Source organism: Gorilla gorilla, chromosome 14 (genome assembly GCF_029281585.2).
Source record: "Gorilla gorilla gorilla isolate KB3781 chromosome 14, NHGRI_mGorGor1-v2.1_pri, whole genome shotgun sequence".
NCBI classification, from domain to species: domain Eukaryota; kingdom Metazoa; phylum Chordata; class Mammalia; order Primates; family Hominidae; genus Gorilla; species Gorilla gorilla.
In genome coordinates this window covers 24,466,198-24,485,103 of record NC_073238.2, presented here as the reverse complement: position 1 = coordinate 24,485,103, position 18,906 = coordinate 24,466,198, and the positions used below count along the sequence as shown (strand labels likewise).

Below are 18,906 nucleotides of genomic sequence, written 5' to 3'. Positions count from 1 at the left end.
GGGACCTGGAGAACCAGGCTGTACCCCACCAGCATGTCGGGTCCAGGAAGTCTCATGGCCAGCTCCCACTTCTCTTGCTGCTGTGCAACCCAGAGCAAGGCCTGCCCCTCCAGCTTCAGTCTTCTCCCCTGCAAATGGGGTCACAGCCTTTCCTCTCAGGCCAAAATAAGGATTGAGGCCGGGTGCAGTGGCTCACCCTTGTAATCCTAGCACTTTGGGAGACTGAGATGGGGGGACTGCTTGAAGTCAGGAGTTAAGACCAGCCTGGTCAACATAGTGAGACCCCATCTCTATTGGTTTAATTTTTTTTAAAAAAAAATTAAATAAAATAAGGATTGAAGAGTGACTTGTACACCAGTTGAGCCTACCTCCACCTCACCCTTGCAGAGCCCCCGAGACACAGCCCTCCAGAGCTCAGACCCAGTGGGACTTGACTCCACAGGCATAAAACCCTGTTTGTCTATGGGCCCTTTGGAATCACCAGGTTTTCGGGGCTCCTGAAGGATAGCCCTGACCTGGCCTCACCTGGCCCCTGGCCCCAGTGCCCCTGGTGATATCCAGGTGCTGGGCTGTGATCACCGCCTCCCACCAGCCCACCTCCACCAGCCCTTCCCAGAACCCTGCTCCAGGTGTTGGAACTGTGCACAGAGGAGGGAGCAGGCCCCGAGGGAGGCCTGGAGAGGCTGCCAATGGTGAAGGCTGCTGTGTCTAGCTGTTTCCTTCTGGACCCACTCCCTCTGGGCTGCCTCCCCGGCTGGACCAAGCCCTGATCCCTGGGATCTGGGGACATCTTCCCGTTTGCTGTTCCCTGAGAACCAGGCCTCCCTCTGGAGAGGATCACAAGCTTGGGTTTCACTCTGGGCTTGCTCTTGGGAACCCCCCAGGGGCGTGGCTCTGACCGAGATGTTTTCCTCCAGCCTGTTGCTCAGTCCCCATTCCTCGGACCTCAGCTTCACCGCCAGTGTCATCGGCAGGGTGAGCTGGAGGCCTACGGGTCTGAGAAGGCGCCTGGGTTCCCAGCATCAGCTGGCCACCCTCTGCCTAAGAAAGCGCCAGGGTCGTGACACCCCCTGGTGGCTGCTCCTAGGTAGTGTCACTGCCCAGCCCCAGTAAGGGAGGGCCTGGCCCCAAAGTCCGAGGGATCAGGGTGGGAAGGGGCAGGGCTTGGTGTGAACCTTCCCCTGGCCCCCAGCCATGTGCCCCGCTCTCCCCATGCTGAAGATGCTGAGGCTAGTTCCAGTGCCCGCATTTTGAAGATCTCCGAATCCCACCTCTCTGTTCCTCCCCAGCCAGATGGCTCCATTTCACACACAATACACTGAGGCCCAGAGAGTGGGGAGACAGGCCAGGGAGGCCACCTGGAGCCTGCAAGAGTGGCCTCATTTATTATGCTGCTCTGCTGCTCACAGGGGAAGCCCGTCCCCCAAAGTCCTCTTCCTCGTCCTCGTGAGTATCTTGTCCCTGGATTGCTTGTCAGCCTTGTCTGCCTGGAGCAACCAGTAGCCAGCAGGTTCCCCGCCTTTCCTGGAGTCCGAGGCAGCTGCCCAGCCCCAGCCGTGCGGACGATGGCTTGCACCACAGCGATGAAGGTGGACGCGATCTGGGTGTGATGGTGCCGGGTCTCCAGGGCTGCAGTCACTGCCTGGGGGTGGGAGGAGAGGGGAAGCCTGAGCAGGGCTCCAGATGCCACCTGAACCACGCCTGTGTGGTCACAGGCCTCAGCCCAGGTGGTGCCATTTCAGGCCAGGTCATCAAGAAGAGCAGGTTGGGGCCTTCTGGGTCTCATTGGAGCAGGGGGTTTGGCCCTCATGGCACAGGGGCTCCAGATGGCCCAGACACTAGAGAGGGGACACCAACCATTGTCCACTCTGTGATGATCTAGGCCTCCAGCCCAGGATGCCCTGGGGCCCCACACCGTGACTCAGTTTCTCCAACCCCTGGCCCACCTGGTCAATGTTTCTCTCCACTGTCGTGATTTTGGGCAGAAGCTGGTTGTACAGCCGGGGCTCCTCCATGGCCCGCTTCACGTCATAGCCGAACCAGAGGTTGTAGATGATGGCCTGGGGTATGGGAGTGTGATCAGCATGGCTTGGGGGCTGTGCGGAGTGGGAAGGGCCAGGGAGAAAAGGGGTGACACATACCAGTGCAGTGGCTGTGGTGATCTGCGTGCCCCCAGCAGCTCCCACCACCATCCGGACCTGGCCGTCCTGGCCCACCATGATCGTTGGGAACATGGATGAGAGCGGCTGCTTCCCTGCGGCTGATGGGAGAAGACAGGGATGCCCGTCAGCTGCCTGCCCAGGACACCCGCCCCTCTCCACCCCAGTCCCCCACCCCCGGACCTCCACCCCATACCTGGCTGGATGAAATTGGCAGGTGAGGGGGGTACCCCAAACTCATTGGTGATGCTGGGAGAGCTGAAGTCGTCCATTCATTATTGAACAGGATCCCGCTGACCAGGGAGCAGACCTTGGAGCCAAAGCTACCGCCCAGCCGGGTCAGACAGTGCCCGACCTTGCCTGGCCCAGCCTGGTCCCTATCCACCCACTGAGGCTGAAACATACTCACTGAGAGGCCCAGGATAAGCTACCAAGATTGGGCCTCAGTTTCCCACCAGGAAAAGAGGTGACGGAGCCACCTTACTGGATAAGTGGGCGGTCCCTGGGCCACCCGCCTCTGGCACTTTCCCACCCAGGCGGCCCAGCAGCCCCTACTAGAGGTTGATGGTGCTGGTGGCGGACACAGCACTGCCGTCCTCTGTGATGACAGACAGGTGAGCAGTGCCCCTGTCATCTGGCTTGTAGAACTCGGGCTTGCAGTAGGAGATCGGGTGAGTGGTGTTGTCAGAGATCTGGGCCCGGAGCTGGGCAGCGAAGAACTCAGAGGTCATGTTGCGGACCACCTGTCGAGACCCCAGAGCTGGCCTGATGAGGTGGGGAGGGAGGGTGAGGAGGGGGCACAGGTCTCAGAAGGCCCCTGACTGTGACTCTGACCAAAACCTTCTAGCACCCACAACCTTCCGTGGCTCCCCAGGACCCAAGGGCAGGCCCAGGACCTTGCACAACCAGTCTGACTCCCTGTCTCTGTTGCGTTTCAGCAACTCTGAATGTCTGTCTGCCTGGTCCTCAGCCTCCAGACCCTTGCCGCATTCAATCACTCATTCCTTCATGCAAAAAATATTTCTAGAGTTTGCACTGCATGCCTGGCATTGGGGAATCAACAGGGAACAGACACTTAGGTCCTGCCCTCATGCCAAGAAAAACAAACACACACAGGGAAAGTGCTGAAACCACAAGCCAGGTAAGGGGAATCAAGAGGCATGAGGTATGGGCAGAGTGGTCAGGGAGGGCTTCTCAGAGGAGGCAACGTGTGAAAAGAGCCTGGAATGCAGCCTAAATGGTCAGTGCAAAGGCCCTGAGGCAGGTGGTATAGGCTGGTGAGCGATAGGCAGAGAGTGAATGGAGTGGGGTGGGGAGAAGAGGATGAAGATGCAGGCTGGGGCCCAACCCACAGGACCTCCTAGGTCCCATAAAAACTGGCTTTTGCTCTGTGCCATGCAGGCTTAGGGCAGAGGAATGAGCAGGCTGGGGAGTGTTTTCACAGGGTCCCTCTGGCAGCTATGACAGGGATAAGGATAAATCCCAAAGGGGAGGCTGTGGGTGTCAACCAGGCAAGAGATGATGGCCTCGGTTGGAGAAAGAAAAGAATCAAGGATGGTGCCGACTAGCGAGGTAAACCCTGCAGAAGGGGCAGGTTTGGGGATGGTCAGAAGCTTGATATTGGACACTTCATCGGACCTGAAGAGCATGGGTGCAAGTATAAAAAAAATAAATAAATAAGCATGGGTTCACAGGCAAGGGCAGGCTGAGAGATGAACATGGAAGTATTGACATTGAGTGGCTGCTGGATGCCATGAGCCTGGCCAAGGTCCCCAAGGCAGTGGCGAGGAGGAGATGAGGAGGTCAAGGAGGAGACAGAGAGGATGGATCCAAAGGCCGAAGAAAATGCCTCAAGAGAGTTTCAACACCGGGCGCGGTGGCTCATGCCTGTAATCCCAGCACTTTGGGAGGCCGAGGCCAGAAATCCCAGCACTTTGGGAGGGCGGATCACGACGTCAGGAGATAGAGACCATCCTGGCTAACACAGTGAAACCCCATCTCTACTAAAAATACAAAAAGTTAGCTGGGCGCAGTGGTGGGCACCTGTAGTCCCAGCTACTTGGGGGGCTGAGGCAGGAGAATGGCGTGAACCTGGGAGGCGGAGCTTGCAGTGAGCCCAGATCCCGCCACTGCACTCCAGCCTGGGGGACAGCCTGGGGGACAGAGCGAGACTCCATCTCAAAAATAAAATATAAAATATAATAAAATAAAATAAAGTTTCAGCAACACCCCACAGATTAGTTGACCAATCACAGGGAAAGGTGTTCTGTCTGAAACTGCCCTCAAGGAAACAGAAAGGCAAATCCACGACGTGGGACATTTTCCAAGACTACTGCCCTGGGCTTTAAAAATCAACAAAACAGGCCAGGCACGGTGGCTCATGCCTGTAATCCCAGCACTTTGGGAGGCCGAGGCAGGCGGATCACGAGGTCAGGAGATCGCAATCATGGTGAAACCCCGTCTCTACTAAAAATACAAAAAATTAGCTGGGCGCAGTGGCAGGCGCCTGTAGTCCCAGCTACTCGGGAGGCTGAGGCAGGAGAATGGCGTGAACCCAGGAGGCGGAGCTTGTAGCGAGCTGAGATAGCGCCACTGCACTCCAGCCTCCGTGACAGAGCAAGACTCTGTAAAAAAAAAAACAAACAAACAAAAAAAAAAAAAAACACACCTGTAATCCCAGCAATTTGGGAGGCTGAGGTGGGAAGATAGTTTGACCCCAGGAGTTTGAGACCAGTCTGGGCAAGACCCTGTCTCTAAAAAAAATACAAAAATTATCCAGGTTTGGTGGCACGTGCCTCTGGTCCCAGCTGCTCAGGGGGCTGAAGTGGGAGGATTGCTTGAGCCCTGGAGGTTGAGGCTGCAGTGAGCCAAGATCACACCACTGCACTCCAACCTGGATGACAGAGACTCTGTGTCTAAACAAAAACACAACAAAAACAAAACAGCCAAGGGAGCCTACTGTAGGCAAAGAGAAGGGACAGCAGGTTGTGTCACCCCAACATCCTGCTGTGCTATGTTCAAGTCTCACTTTTGAGACACACCCTGAGGTGTGACATCAGTAACCTACTGTGGAATCCTTCAGAAAAACACGAATCCCAATAGATGTGGGTGGAGACGGAGAGAGTTAGGAAATCTGGCAGAAACGTCCACACTGCAGACTCCAGGAAAAGGGAACATTGATGCTTGGGCAGTTTTGGGATCTTTTTACATTTTTTGTAGGTGCGAAAAATTTGCAAAATGAAAACTCGAGGAGAGTGTGGTGAGCTGTGTGAGATGCTGCTGAGTGGGGCCTGATGGGGAAACTGAGGCTGGACATGGAGATCTGGTGGCATGGGGATAGAGCAGGGGAGGGGATACCCTGAAGGGAGAGAGGACATAGCCCAGCCATGTTTGCTCTAAGAGGAGCAAAGGACAGAAGGAGGCAGCAGATAGAAATTTCTAGAGCAACAACAGCTGCCTTTCTTTCGGGAATAATCCGTGATAAAGAAGTAAATCGTCAGAGGCAGAAAGGAGCATTGTGGGAACAGCACCCCGAGCCAGCAAGTAGATGAAAGAGCTGGCCTTAGCCAAAAGGGAGGGCAGAGGGACACGCTGCAGTGGCTCTGTCCCCTCAGAGAGACAAGACACCAGGTCACTGGCTGCAGCGGGAGTCAGAGGTGCAGAATGCTCACGGGGAAAGAGAAGACACCACCCGGGCAGCTGACGCCCCTCCTGGGAGGCCACTGGTCAGTGTAGGGGGGTCTGCAGATCCACCCAGGAATGCCAAGGACCCAAGTAGGTAAGGAGGAATGTGAGGATCCTCAGCAGGAAGGGATATGACAGGGTCTTATAGGGACCCAGCGTGGAGCTGGGGCAGCTACTGAGTGAGTGGCTCAGGTGGTGCAGGGCTGAGGGTGGCATCTGGGAAGCGTTAGTTTGGAGTGACAGGGAGTGGGTGGCCGAGGTCTCTGTTCACCTGGCCCTCTCCCTTTCACCCATCCATCTCACCATGCCCGAGGGCTGCAATGCCCCCATGTGTTCCTCATCTCAGCACTGAGCACTCGAGAACCACAGCATGTGCAAAGGACCTGAGGTAGGAGGGTGACCACTAATTCCCCACACTGTCAGTTCTGTGGGGCAGAAGCCAAGACTGGGGGTCACTCACCAGTCCATCTGAGCACACAGTAGGCCCGCAATCAAAGTTTGTGGCAGGAATGGATTCATAAAGCATATGTGAGGCTGTAGCCACCCTGGCGAGCCCACCCGATGCCTCTACAGCAGGCCCCACACCCACAGTGGGCCAGCCCGTGCCCCTTACTTCAGTCACATCCACAAACTTGGGGTCCCCAAGCAGGGTCCTCTTGGCGTAGGCAAACCGGAAAGCCTCTACGATGCGGTGGTACGTCAGGCCCTTCTGCTCGGGGGTCTCCACGCTCTCCCAGGAGAAGTTGTACCCTGGTTGATCAGAGCCAGGTGCATGTTGCTGAGCCCCAGAGACTCTGAGGGGCTCAGAGGGTTAACAACTGCCTGAGCCACTTTGCCCACCTCAAGGAGCATTTAATAACCAATAGCAGCAGCTGCTTCAGAAGGCTGTGGTGAGAGTGAAGTAAGGTGAGGGCTCCTGAGCCTGGGCCTCACGTCACGCATCAGCTCTGGCCATTCAGTGACCAAGTGGCAGGGTCACCCACTGGACCAGGGTACCCTCTGGACCAGGCCCTGCAGCCCTGAGCTCCTGCACCTCTCTCCCTCCTGATGACTCCTGTTCCTCCTCCAACCCTTGAGCATTGCCCGCTTCAGCCCTGTCGCTCTGCACTGCCTCCTTCAGGACATGGTGAGCTGTGACGCAGGGACACACCTCGGGAGCTCAGTGATGGAAAGATGTGGCATAGGGGACGAGCAGAGATGCAGCAGGGGTGGGGCGTGGGGAGAGAGAGGCAGTGTCATGGGTCCTACCACACGGCTGTGGTGCAACCACTCACCTTTGAGGATGTTGAGGATGAGGGCCAGTACGGGCCCACTGAGCGGCGCACTGGGCATGTACAGCACCGCGTCTCCCCGGCTGATGTTCAGCGGGTGCTCGATCAGCTCAGCACAGTAGTTATTCAGGTCCTCAGCTGTCACAATGCCCCCTGCAATGGGACAGCAGCTCGAATGGGCACTGGGATGGGGCTGCACCACTGCGTGGAGGATGGAGCTGCACCAGTGGTGTTGGGGGCAGGCATGGCTGCACCATGGTGGTGGGGAAAATCCTGTACCTACCAGGGAGGACAGAGTGCACTACTGGAGGGGTGGGACTGTGCCCTGGGAGGGGGCCACAGGCAACCTCACCTCCTTGGGAACCTCACCAGCTCTGGCACTCCTGTCTCCCTGACACTGCTCACCACCTGACAGCCAGTCTGGGGCCACCTGCCCTCTGCCTGCTTGGCTTAGTGGCTTCCTGTCTGCCTTCTCTCATCTGTGGCCAGAGAGTGTTTTCTGTTTTTTTTTTTTTTTTGGAGAAAGGATCTTGCTCTGTCACCCAGGCTGGAGTGCAGTGGCTTAATCACAGCCTTGAACTCCTGGGCTCAAGTGATCCTCCAGCAGACCCTCCCCAGTAGCTGAGACTAAAGGCACAACTACACCCAGCAAATTTTAATTTTTTTTGTTGTGTTTTGCTATATTTCTTTTTTTTTTTTTTTTTTTTTTTTTTTGAGATGGAGTCTCACTCTATCGCCCAGGCTGGAGTGCAGTGGCGTGATATCGGCTCACTGCAAGCTCCGCTTCCCAGGTTCATGCCATTCTCCTGCCTCAGCCTCCCAAGTAGCTGATAATGCAGGCACCCACCACCACACCTGGCTATTTTTTTTGTATTTTTAGTAGAGACAGGTTTCACTGTGTTAGCCAGGATGGTCTCGATCTCCTGACCCTGTATCCACACGCCTCGGCCTCCCAAAGTTCTGGGATTACAGGCGTGAGCCACCATGCCCTGCCGGGTTTTGCTATATTTCTTTTCACTATGCTTTGAATTTTTTGTTTTCTTGTTCCCCACCCCCACCCCCACTGTATTTATGTAGATTCTCAATATTTTTTTTGTAGACTCACTATGTTGCCCAGCCTTGTCTTGGACCTCCTGGCCTCAACTTCTACCTCAGCCTCCCAAAGTGTTGGGATTACAGGCATGAGACACCAAGCTTGGCCTCAGAGGGCCTTTTCTTTCTTTTTTTTTTTTTTTATGAGATGGAGTCTCACTCTGTGGAGTGCAGTGGTGCAATCTCGGCTCACTGCAACCTCAGCCCCCCAGGTTCTAGCGATTCTCCTGCCACAGCCTCCCAAGTAGCTGGGATTACAGGCACAACCCACCATGCCTGACTAATTTTGCATTTTTAGTAGAGACAGGGTTTCACCATGTTGGCCAGGCTGGTCTTGAACTCCTGACCTCAGGTGATCCACCCGCCTGGGCCTCCCAAAGTGCTGGGATTACAGACGTGAGCCATGCACCTGGCTCAGAGGGCCTTTTCTAACTGGAGAATTCCTGCCAGCGTCCCTGCTGCTTGGCCTCTTCTCCTCACGATGAATGGATAGAGGGAGGGAGGGAGGCTCTTAATTCTCCTGGAGTCATCTCCAGACAGACAGGGTATTGGCATGCCAATTTCCAGCCTCAGTGGTAAAGGTCGACAAGCTAATCACCCTCCTCCATGAAACAGTGACAAAAATTACCTGAAGAAAGCCACAGCCAAGCTCCAGGCCCCTGCCCTACAAATCCCCTTCCCCATGCCTCTCTCAAGGCGACCCTCATCCCTTGTAACCCTCTTGGTGAATCAAAGCCCCCTCTACTGGGCCTTAGCCCAGCTGTTCCTCTGCTAGGAATCCCTTCCTCTCTCTGCCTAACGAAGTTATCTGCAGCCCAGCCACCACCTCCTCCAAGAAGTCCTCCTGGATCTTCAGGCTGTATTCTAGTGCTTCCCTAGCCTTGGCTCTTGCCTACACCTGCATTTACCCCAACAGGGACTTGCTCTCCTGGACTGTGTGGCCTCTCTTGGTTTTGATATAAGCAGGAGCTGTGGACCCACATGGCCAGTCACTGACCCTCCTCCACCAGGAACTTCCTGCAGGCTCAGGCAAGACAGGAGGACCCCATGGCTCTGGGCTACAGCTCAGGGTTTCCACTGCAGAGTTCCTCACCCAGGCCCTTGAGGTTACCCACTCACCGGCCGCCTGGATGTCCTTCACAATCTGGGCCGTGAGGCTGCCGTTGTAGAAGGCCTGGGCACCCTCAATGGCCAGCGTCTCATAGGTGTCAGCCAGCCGTGGCAGGGTCAGTCTCTCCCCGCCCCCGAAGCACCTTTCTATCCTGGCAGAACACCTCACTGGGGCAGAGGGGGCTCATGTGAGGCAGCAGGTGGGGTGGACTTAGCCAGACCACACCACACACATGCCCACACGGGAGACCAGCACAAAGCAGGGGCGGCGCCTGTCACAGGTGGGTGGCCCCGTCACTCAGCACTCGTCCTTCTAGTGTCCCTTCCGGGGACCTCCTAGTGTCCCTTGCCACTCAGGACACATGGCCAGCCACAGTGGCCACTGGGACCCCACGCTCAGAATGTGTCCCCACACGTGGTGGGAAGGGTCTGTATCTCCTCATCCCATTATCAGCGCAGGGTCCTGAAGGCAGAGGGCCGCTCCACTGCTGCTACAGCCTGCAAGGTCCTTGGGCTGTGCCTGCCCTGCCTGGGTCAGGGGGCCACACCCACAGACATACCACAAGACAGGCTGCTGCTCGATGACCGTCCGCTTGTTTTCCAGGGCTGCTGCCAAGCCCTTGCCCACGGGGAAGCCCTGGCGGGCCAGCTGGGCTGGAAGAGGCGAGCCCAGGGCAGCCGCCCATGCCGCTGGTGTGCCAGCTCATAGCCTCGGATCTCCCCAGGCACCGCCACCGACAGCCCTCCTGGGGAGAGAGAGCCACATTTAGTGACCCTGAGTGGGGGACATCGGGATCTCTCGCAGGCAGCATCCCAGGCACAGTCCCTGACTCGTTTTACAGATGGGGCGATGAGGCTTAGGAGGAAAGATTTTTTTTTTCTTTTTTGAGTTGGGGTCTTTCCATCTTGCCCAGCCTGATCTCGAACTCCTGGATTCAAGCAATCCTCCCACCTCAGCCTCCTGAGTAGCTGAGATTACAGGCTTGAACACCACGCCCAGCAGAAGGGGATTTTTAATTTTTTTATTTATTTTTTAATTTTAATTTTTTTTTTAGGAGGGGATGTTTAATTTTTTTTAAGAGGGGCTCAGCAGGTAGGAGTGTACATGGACCAGCGATGTCTGAGGAGGGCACAGGAGGGGAAGCAGTAGCATGCGGCTGGGTTTTGCTGTCCCAGGATGAGGTGTCTGTCTGTGCAGGTTCCTGCATGTCTAAAATCCCGTGCCAGGCCAGACCCCCTCCCATCTCGCTGACCACAAGGGCTTATCCTGTAAGACTCATGGGCTCCACCAGAATGTGCCAAAACAAGAGCAGATCCCACCCTGACCCAGGTCAAGCACAGGCCACCTTCAAGACACAGCCAGCCCCAAGAAAGGGCTCCCTTCCTCTTTTCTACTGCCCCAGAGGCAAGACTGAGCCTTAACCTCCATCCTGTCCCCTCTCGCAGCCTCAGTTTCTCCATCCAACTATAAGGGTTTTTGTTTGTTTGTCTGTTTTGAGACAGGGTCTCACTCTGTTGTCCCAGCTGGAGTGCAGTGGTGCAATCATGGCTCACTGCAGCCTTGGCTTCCCAGGCTCAAGCGATCCTCCCACCTCAGCCTCTGAAGTACCTAAGACTACAGACATACCCCACTACACGTGGCTTTTTTTTTTTTTTTTTGAGATGGAGTTTCACTCTTGTTGCCCAGGCTGGAGTGCAATGGCACAATCTTGGCTCACTCCAACCTCCACCGCCCGAATTCAAGTAATTCTCCTGCCTCAGCATCCCAAGTAGCTGGGATTACAGGCATGTACAACCATGCCTTGCTAATTTTTGCATTTTTAGTAGAGACGGGTTTTACCAGGTTGGTCAGGCTGGTCTTGAACTCCTAATATCAGGTGATCCATCCTCCTCAGCCTCTCAGAGTTTTGGGATTACAGGCGTGAGCCACCACTCCCAGCCTAATTTTTTATTTTTATTTTTTGTAGAGACAGGGGTCTTGCTACGTTGCCAAGACTGGTCTCAAACTCTGGCCTCAAGCAATCCTCCCACCTCAGCCTCCCAACATGCTGGGATTACAGGTGCACCCAGTCTATAAGGGGTTTTGCCTTCCAGTTCTGACTTTTGAGGAGGTCATTGGAAACAGACCCCTGGGCCTGCTTCCCCCCGATCCCCACTGCCCATATGGACACTACAGACACTGACCCTTTGCCCAGAAAGGTACAACTATGGCCTCTGCCCCCAGGTACTCTCCTGCTCTTGCGAGAGATGTTGGGGCTATTTGGCTTGGCTTGGCGGCTGCGGCTCTAGAACTGCCTCTCCCACCCTGAAGCCTGGCACAAGTTTCCAAGAGCTAGTGGTTTCAATTCCTAGAAGCTGCACATACATCCCGGAAGGTCTGACACCCAGCACATGATTCCTGCCACCTTGTAGTTAGACAGAACTTCTTTTCTGTTTTGTTTTGTTTTTTGTTTGTTTTTGAGATGGAGTCTTGCTCTGTCTCCCAGACTGCAGTGCAGTGGCATGATCTCAGCTCACTACAACCTCCGCCTCCCAGGTTCAAGCGATTCTCCTGCCTCAGCCTCCCGAGTCGCTGGGTTTACAGGCACAGGCCAGCACACCAGGCTAATTTTTGGATTTTTAGTACAGATGGGGTTTTGCCTTGTTGGCCAGGCTGGTTTCAAACTCCTGACCTCAGGTCATCCACCCACCTCAGCCTTCCAAGGTGCTGGGATGACAGGCGTGAGCCACCGTGCCCAGCCAAGACAGGAGAAGTTCTAATCTTTGATAGCAGACCAGGGTGATGATGCTTAGCAACAGTATTTTGTATATTTCAAAGTAACGAAGAGAGGACTATGGTGCTAACACCCAGAAATGAAAAATATTCAAGGTGACGGAGACTCCAAATACCCTGCCTTGATCATTATACACTCTATGCATGTAACAAGCACTCACATGTACCCATAAATATAGAAAATATCATGTATCAATATCAGAAAAAAATCTTCTCCTGACCTCAGGCCAATCAGACTCTCATGCCGCCACACTTGCCAAGTTCTCTGGTGACCCCCACACTGCCAGACCCAGTGCCCCTCTCAGCTTTACTGGGCTCATCACTCTCCCTGAGAGCCGCCCCTGCATCCCAGCGCCTGGCTCCACCCGAGTCTCCCCCCGCCTGCCATCCTAGCTCCTACTCTCCCCTCTGTCTTTGTTCTCTCTCCTCGTGGTCTGCTTGACATCTGAGCTTCAGCCTCCATTTATGCACTAACTCCCAAATTGACCTGCTGGCCTGGACTGCTCCTCTGATCACCAGACCTGAGTATCTACCTGCCTGCTCGAAGAAAGCATCTCAAACTTCAACGTGCCCAAAACCGAGCTCCTGAGTGTCTGCTCAACCTGCTTCCTGAGAACCCTGCCTGTCTCCATTAGGGTCACCCCATCCTTCCAGGTACAGACAAAAGATCAGGGGTCCCCGGGGACTCCCTACACAAGCATCACACCCAACCCATCCTCAAATCCACAGGCTCCACTTCCAAGTGTGTCTGTCCAGCATCAGCCACTTCCCAGCACCCTCTCCACGAATTACTGCAGTGACCTCTGGACAGGTCCCCACATGTTCCCTGCCCCTTACACAGCAATCCGTAGGCCAGATCCATCCCCTTCCACTCACACACTCCACGAGCCCCCACTTCCCTCAGACAGGAAGCAGAGGCTTCACCATAACCTAAGAGATCCCACACAACCTGGGCCATTTCCCTTGGGTCACTTGCTGCAGCCTCCCCAGCTCCCCACAGGGCTCTGTCCCTGCCATCACACCTGGATAGCAGACCAGGAGATAACTCCCCTGACCCCATCTCTGCCTCTGGGTCTTTGCTCAGATGTCCCCTTCCCTGACTGGGTCACCCTCCATAGAGTCCCAGATTTTGAGGCCCTCCAGGTCTGTTTTTCTACAGCCCGTAACACACCTGCACCTGCCTAGTTTCTTTTCCCACCTGGAGTGTCACAGATTTCATCTGCCATCTTTGTTTTTCACCCCAGCTTCAGGAACAACAGCTGATTCTTTAAGACAATGCTCAATACATTCTAGTTAAATAAATGATTCTAAGCATCCACAAGGTGCCAAGCCTATGATTCCCGCATTCTCTTACCCTGAGCAACTTCATGTCTACAGATGCTGAGTTTCTCAATGAGTATTAAAAACAAATGAAAGATTGGCAGGGCACAGTGGCTCATGCCTGTAATTCCAGCACTTTGGGAGGCCGAGGCAGGGGGATCACGAGGTCAGGAGATCGAGGGACCAGCCTGGGCAACATAGTGAAAACCCGTCTCTACTAAAAAATACAAAAAATTAGCCGGGTGTGGTGGCAGGCACCTGTAGTCCCAGCTACTCGGGAGGCTGAGGCAGGAGAATGGCGTGAACTCAGGAGGCAGAGCTTGCAGTGAGCCGAGATCGCACCACTGCACTCCAACCTGGGCGACAGAGTGAGACTCCGTCTCAAAAAAAAAAAAAAGAAAAAAAAAATCAAAGATTGAGTATGTTGCAGAAGACTCCAAAGGGCGCCACCCAGGACCCCCACCTGAAGTCTAAGGCCTGCTATGGTGAGTGTGTCCTGCCCCTCCATCCTCCAACTTGTTTTTTTTTTTTTTTTTTTTGAGATGGAGCTTCGTTCTTGTTGCCCAGGCTGGAGTGCAGTGGCATGATCCCGGCTCACTGCAATCTCCACCTCCTGGGTTCAAGCGATTCCCCTGCCTTAGCCTCCTGAGTAGCTGGGATATTACAGGCCTGTGCCACCATGCCTGACTTATTGTACTTTTAATAGAGAAAGGGTTTCACTATGTTGGCCAGGCAGGTCTTGAACTCCTGACCTAGGTGATCCATCTGCCTCAGCCTCCCAAAGTGCTGGGATTACAAGCGTGAGCCTGTGAAAAAAAGGCCCAGCCTTTTTTTTTTGACAGGGTCTCACGTTGTTGCCCAAGCTAGAGTGTAGTGGTATAAACATGGCTCACTGCAGCCTCAACCTCCTGGGCTCAAGTGATCCTCCCACCTTAGACTCCTGAGTAGCTGGGACCATAAGCACACACCGCCATACCTAGCTAATATTTTTTCCCATTTTTTGTAGAGATGGAGTCTTGCTATGTTGTCCAGGCAGGTCTCCTGGGCTCATGTGCTCCTCCTGACTTGGCCTCCTAAAGTGCTAGGACTAGAGGCGTTGAGTTGTTGAGACCCTCCCATCCTCCAACTTTTATCTCACAATCTATTGTGCCTCCTTTGGGGACAGACAGTGGCTTCCTGGATGGACAGTGGCTTCCCTTCAGGTACCTGGGGAATTTGGGGGCCTCCTCTCCACTTAAGACCAGATTAGAAAAGAGAGACTCCACCTCACATTCTAGAGCGCCATCCCCACAAATGAACAAATGAGTGAATGGGATGCCTGTTGGAAAGGCAGGATATAGACAGCCTGGGTTCAATTTTAGCTTCACCACCTCCCAGCTGTGTGACCTCAGCTGATTTGCATGACCTGTCTGAGACTCAGCATCCTCACCCTGTAAAATGGGAATCCACACAGCATCCCCTAGCCCAAAGGAGCAGGGAGGGTTGTGAGAGGCTCGTGGGTGAAAAGCGCAGAGCAGAGCGTGGGCCCCAGTGAGCCCTGGTCCATGAGGTCTGCTAGCATAATAATTATTCTTTCCATGTGCTGCACAGAGTGGCCCCGGAGGCCTTAGTAGAAATAACAGAAGCTCCTGGCCCTTTACCGTGGTGATGATGGTCCTGACCACTCATTGTGGGACGGTGCTATGGGGCCAGGAAGGGATGGGGGGTGCTAGAACTGCCCCTGAACCCTGACGGGAGCAGGCTCCTGTGGGCAAGGCCCCTTCCCGGTGGCTCAGCCAGCTCTGCACCCATGCCCCAAGTCTGCAGCATGGCTTACCCTTCTGGGACTGCTCCGAGCTGTTGAACATGCTGGCAAAGGCCAGCCTGGGGGCCACCTCGTGGGCATTGATGACCTCAGCTTTTCCTAGAAGGAGAAGCAGGTAGGCAGGCCCACCCACCCAAACCCTTTATGCCACGTGAGCCTGGGGGTCACCGAGCTGTGCCTCGGCCCAACCCACAACCCCTGCCCCTCTCCCTCTCCTCTTCCGAGGCACTCATGGGTGGTGCTGTTGTAGATGGTGAGGAAGAGGCCACCCTCGATGCTCATGCTGTGGGCATTCATGAGCCCCACACACAACAGGGCTGCAATGGCTGCATCCACTGCAGAGACAGCGTCCCGCAGTGCATCCCTGCCTTGTGGCACATAAAGGCATGAGAACCTGCAGGCTTGCCACCCTGGCCCCGCATACACACCCTGCTGCCCACCTGCCCAAAGGAGGATGGAAGAGAAGTCCATTCGAGTTTTGGGGTTTTTGTTTTTAGTTTCTTTCTTTTTTGTTTTGAGACGGAGTCTTGCTCTATTGCCAGGCTGGAGTGCAGTGGCACGATCTCAGCTCACTGCAACCTCTGCCTCCCGGGTTCAAGGCATTCTCCTGCCTCAGCCTCCTGAGTAGCTGGGACTACAGGTGCATGCCACCATGCCCAGCTAATTTTTGTATTTTTAGTAGAGACCGTGTTTCACCATGTTGGCCAGGATGATCTCTATCTCTTGACCTCATGATCCGCCTGCCTTGGCCTCTTTTTTTTTTTTTGGAGACAAAGTCTCTCTTTGTTGCTCAGGCTGGAGTGCAGTGGTGTGATCTCAGATCACTGCAGCCTCAGTCTCCTGGGCTCAATTGACACTCCCATCTCAGCCTCCCAAGTAGCTGGGACTATGGGCACATGCCACCATGCCCAGCCAATTTTGTTTGTTTGTGTATTTTGTAGAGATGGGGTTTCATCATGTTGCCCAGGCTGGTCAAGAACTCCTGTGCTCAAGTAATCCACCCACCTTGGCTTCCCAAAGTGCTGGTATTACAGGCATGAGCCACTGTGCCCAGCCTTTGTTTTATGAGACAGGGTCTCACTTTGTCACCCAGGATGAAGTGCAGTGGCACAGTCTTGGCTCAATGCAGCTTTGACCTCCTGGGCTCAAGCAATCCTCCCACTTCAGTCTCCTGAGTAGCTGGGACTACAGGTAAGAACCACCACACCGGGCAATTTTTGTCTTTTTGTAGAGATAGGGTCTTTCTATGTTGCCCAGGCTGGTCTGGAACTCATGGTCTAAAGCAATCCTATCGCCTCAACCTCCCAAAGTGCTGCGATTACAGTTTCCTCTTTTTCTTTTCTTTTCTTTTTCTGAGACAGAGTTTCACTCAGTTGCCCAGGCTGGAGTGCAGTGGCATGATCTTAGCTCACTGCAACCTCTGCCTCCTGGGTTCAAGCGATTCTCCTGCTTCAGCCTCCTGAGTAGCTGGGGTTATAGGCGCACACCACCAAGCCCCGCTAACTTTTTATATTTTTAGTAGGGACAGAGTGCACCATGTTGGCCAGGCTGGTCTCGAACTCCTGACCTCGGGTGGTCTGCCCGCCTCAACCCCCCAAAGTGCTGGGATTACAGGTGTAGACCACCTTGCCCAGACAGTTTCCTCTTTATGAAGCAAACAAATGTACATGATTTTTATAATTGGGACAAAAAGGGAAATTGCTATACTTCATTAATAACATTTTTTTTCCCTGCTAGAGATGGTGGCTTACACCTGTAATCTCAGCACTTTGGGAGGCCAAGGTGGAGGATCACTTGAGGCCAGGAGTTCAAGACCAGCCTGGGCAATAGAGTGAGACCATATCTACAAAACAGTCTTTTTAAATTAGTCAGGTGTGATGCACGCCTGTAATCCTAGCTACTCAGGGGGCTGAGGTGGGAGGATCGCTTAAGCCCAAGAGTTCAAGGCTGCAGAGAGCTATGATCATGCCACTGCACTCCAGCCTGGGTGACAGAACAAGACCCTGTCTCAAAATATGAAAAACATAATATTTTTTCTGTTTAAGTCTTTAGAAGGGAACTGATCTTTATATATAACATGAGATAAGAGTCTAAAATAGAATAAAACAGTAGAAGCCAGGCACCATGGCTCACACCTGTAATCCCAGCACTTTAGGAAGCTGAGGCAGGAGGATCACTTAAACCCAAGAGTTTGAGGCTGCAGTGGGCTATGATCGCTCCCCTATACTCCAGCCTGGGTGACAGAGTAAGACTCCACCTTAAAAAAAGAATAAGCCCTTCATGTCCCTGTTTAGGCAACAGCGTTCCTTGGGGGGAGGGGGGAGGGATGGCATTGGGAGATATACCTAATGCTAAATGACGAGTTGGTGGGTGCAGCACACCAACATGGCACATGTGTACATATGTAACAAACCTGCACATTGTGCACATGTACCCTAAAACTTAGAGTATAATAATAATAAAATAAAATAAAAAAAAGAAAGAAAGAAATTGTCTCCTATCCAAAAAAAAAAAAAAAAAACAGAAAAGAATAAGCCGGGCATGGTGGCTCACACCTGTAATCCCAACACTTTGGGAGGCCCAGGTGGGTGGATTACCTGAGGTCAGGAGTTCGAGACCAGCCTGACCAACATGGTGAAACCCCATCTCTACTAAAAACACCATAATTAGGCCAGGCACAGTGGCTCACACCTGTAATCCCAGCACTTTGAGAGGCAGAGGTGGGAGGATCACAAGGTCAGGAGTTCAAGACCAGCCTGGCCAACATAGCAAAACCCTGTCTCTACTAAAAATACAAAAATTAGCTGGGCATGGTGGCACATGCCTGTAGTCTCAGCTAATGTGGAGGCTGAGGCAGGAGAATCACTTGAACCTGGGAGGGGGAGGCTGCAGTAAGCCAAGATTGCACCACTGCCCTCCAGCCTGGGTAACAGAGTGATACTCTGTCTCAGAAACACACACACACACACACACACACACACACACACACACACACACACAAATTTGTTGAGCGTGGTGGCACACGCCTGTAATCCCAGCTACTTGGGAGGCTTAGGCATGAGAATCGCTTGAACTTGGGAGGCGGAGGTTGCAGTTAACTGAGATTGCACCACTGCACTCCAGCCTGGCAACAGAGCAAAACTCCATCTCTAAATAGATAGATAGATAGATAGAAAGATAGATAGATAGATAGATAGATAGATAGATAGATAGATAGATAGATAGATAGATAGGAAGAAATAAGTAAAAATAGCCACCAAACAACAAAACAGTGGAGTTTATCCAAAGAGACAGAGACTCTTAGAACTGAGAAAAGGGGCCCTGTTTGGCTCTAGGAGACCCACATCCTGCTCTCGGAGTCACCGTCCCCTTCCCAAAGGCTACTGAGAGAGTCCAAGCAAAGCTTACATGTGGGGAAACTGAGTCTCAGAGGGGTGAAGGTATTGCTCTGGTCCACTTGCCCAGTTTTCAGGGCCCATGTCCCATGCCCTGCCCCACTCACCTCCCAATCTCCGAGCACTGCTTGGCATCCGCAGCCACGGCAGCCCTGGTATACACATGGTTGTCAGGTTCCTTGGAGGCTGAGGGCAGCCAGAGACAGAGGACGACAATGAACAGCACCAGGACCACGGCCAGCAGGCCCAGCCACCACTAACTTCTTCTTCATGGCTCTGCTGCTCCCACGGGGTAAGG

General features: G+C 53.8%; 1 protein-coding gene and 1 pseudogene across 1 annotated transcript in view; both read right to left on the bottom strand.

Annotated features, from left to right (window-relative positions):
* Nucleotides 1-1,340: 1,340 nt before the first annotated feature.
* Nucleotides 1,341-18,785, bottom strand: LOC129526402 (inactive glutathione hydrolase 2-like; annotated as a pseudogene).
* Nucleotides 18,722-18,906, bottom strand: part of LOC129526379 (immunoglobulin superfamily member 3-like) — a 39,470-nt gene continuing 39,285 nt past the window's right edge. Inside the window, exon 12 of the mRNA XM_063697092.1 lies at nt 18,722-18,794. The gene's annotated coding sequence lies outside the window, so the exon portion shown is untranslated. The remainder of the gene's footprint in view (nt 18,795-18,906) is intronic.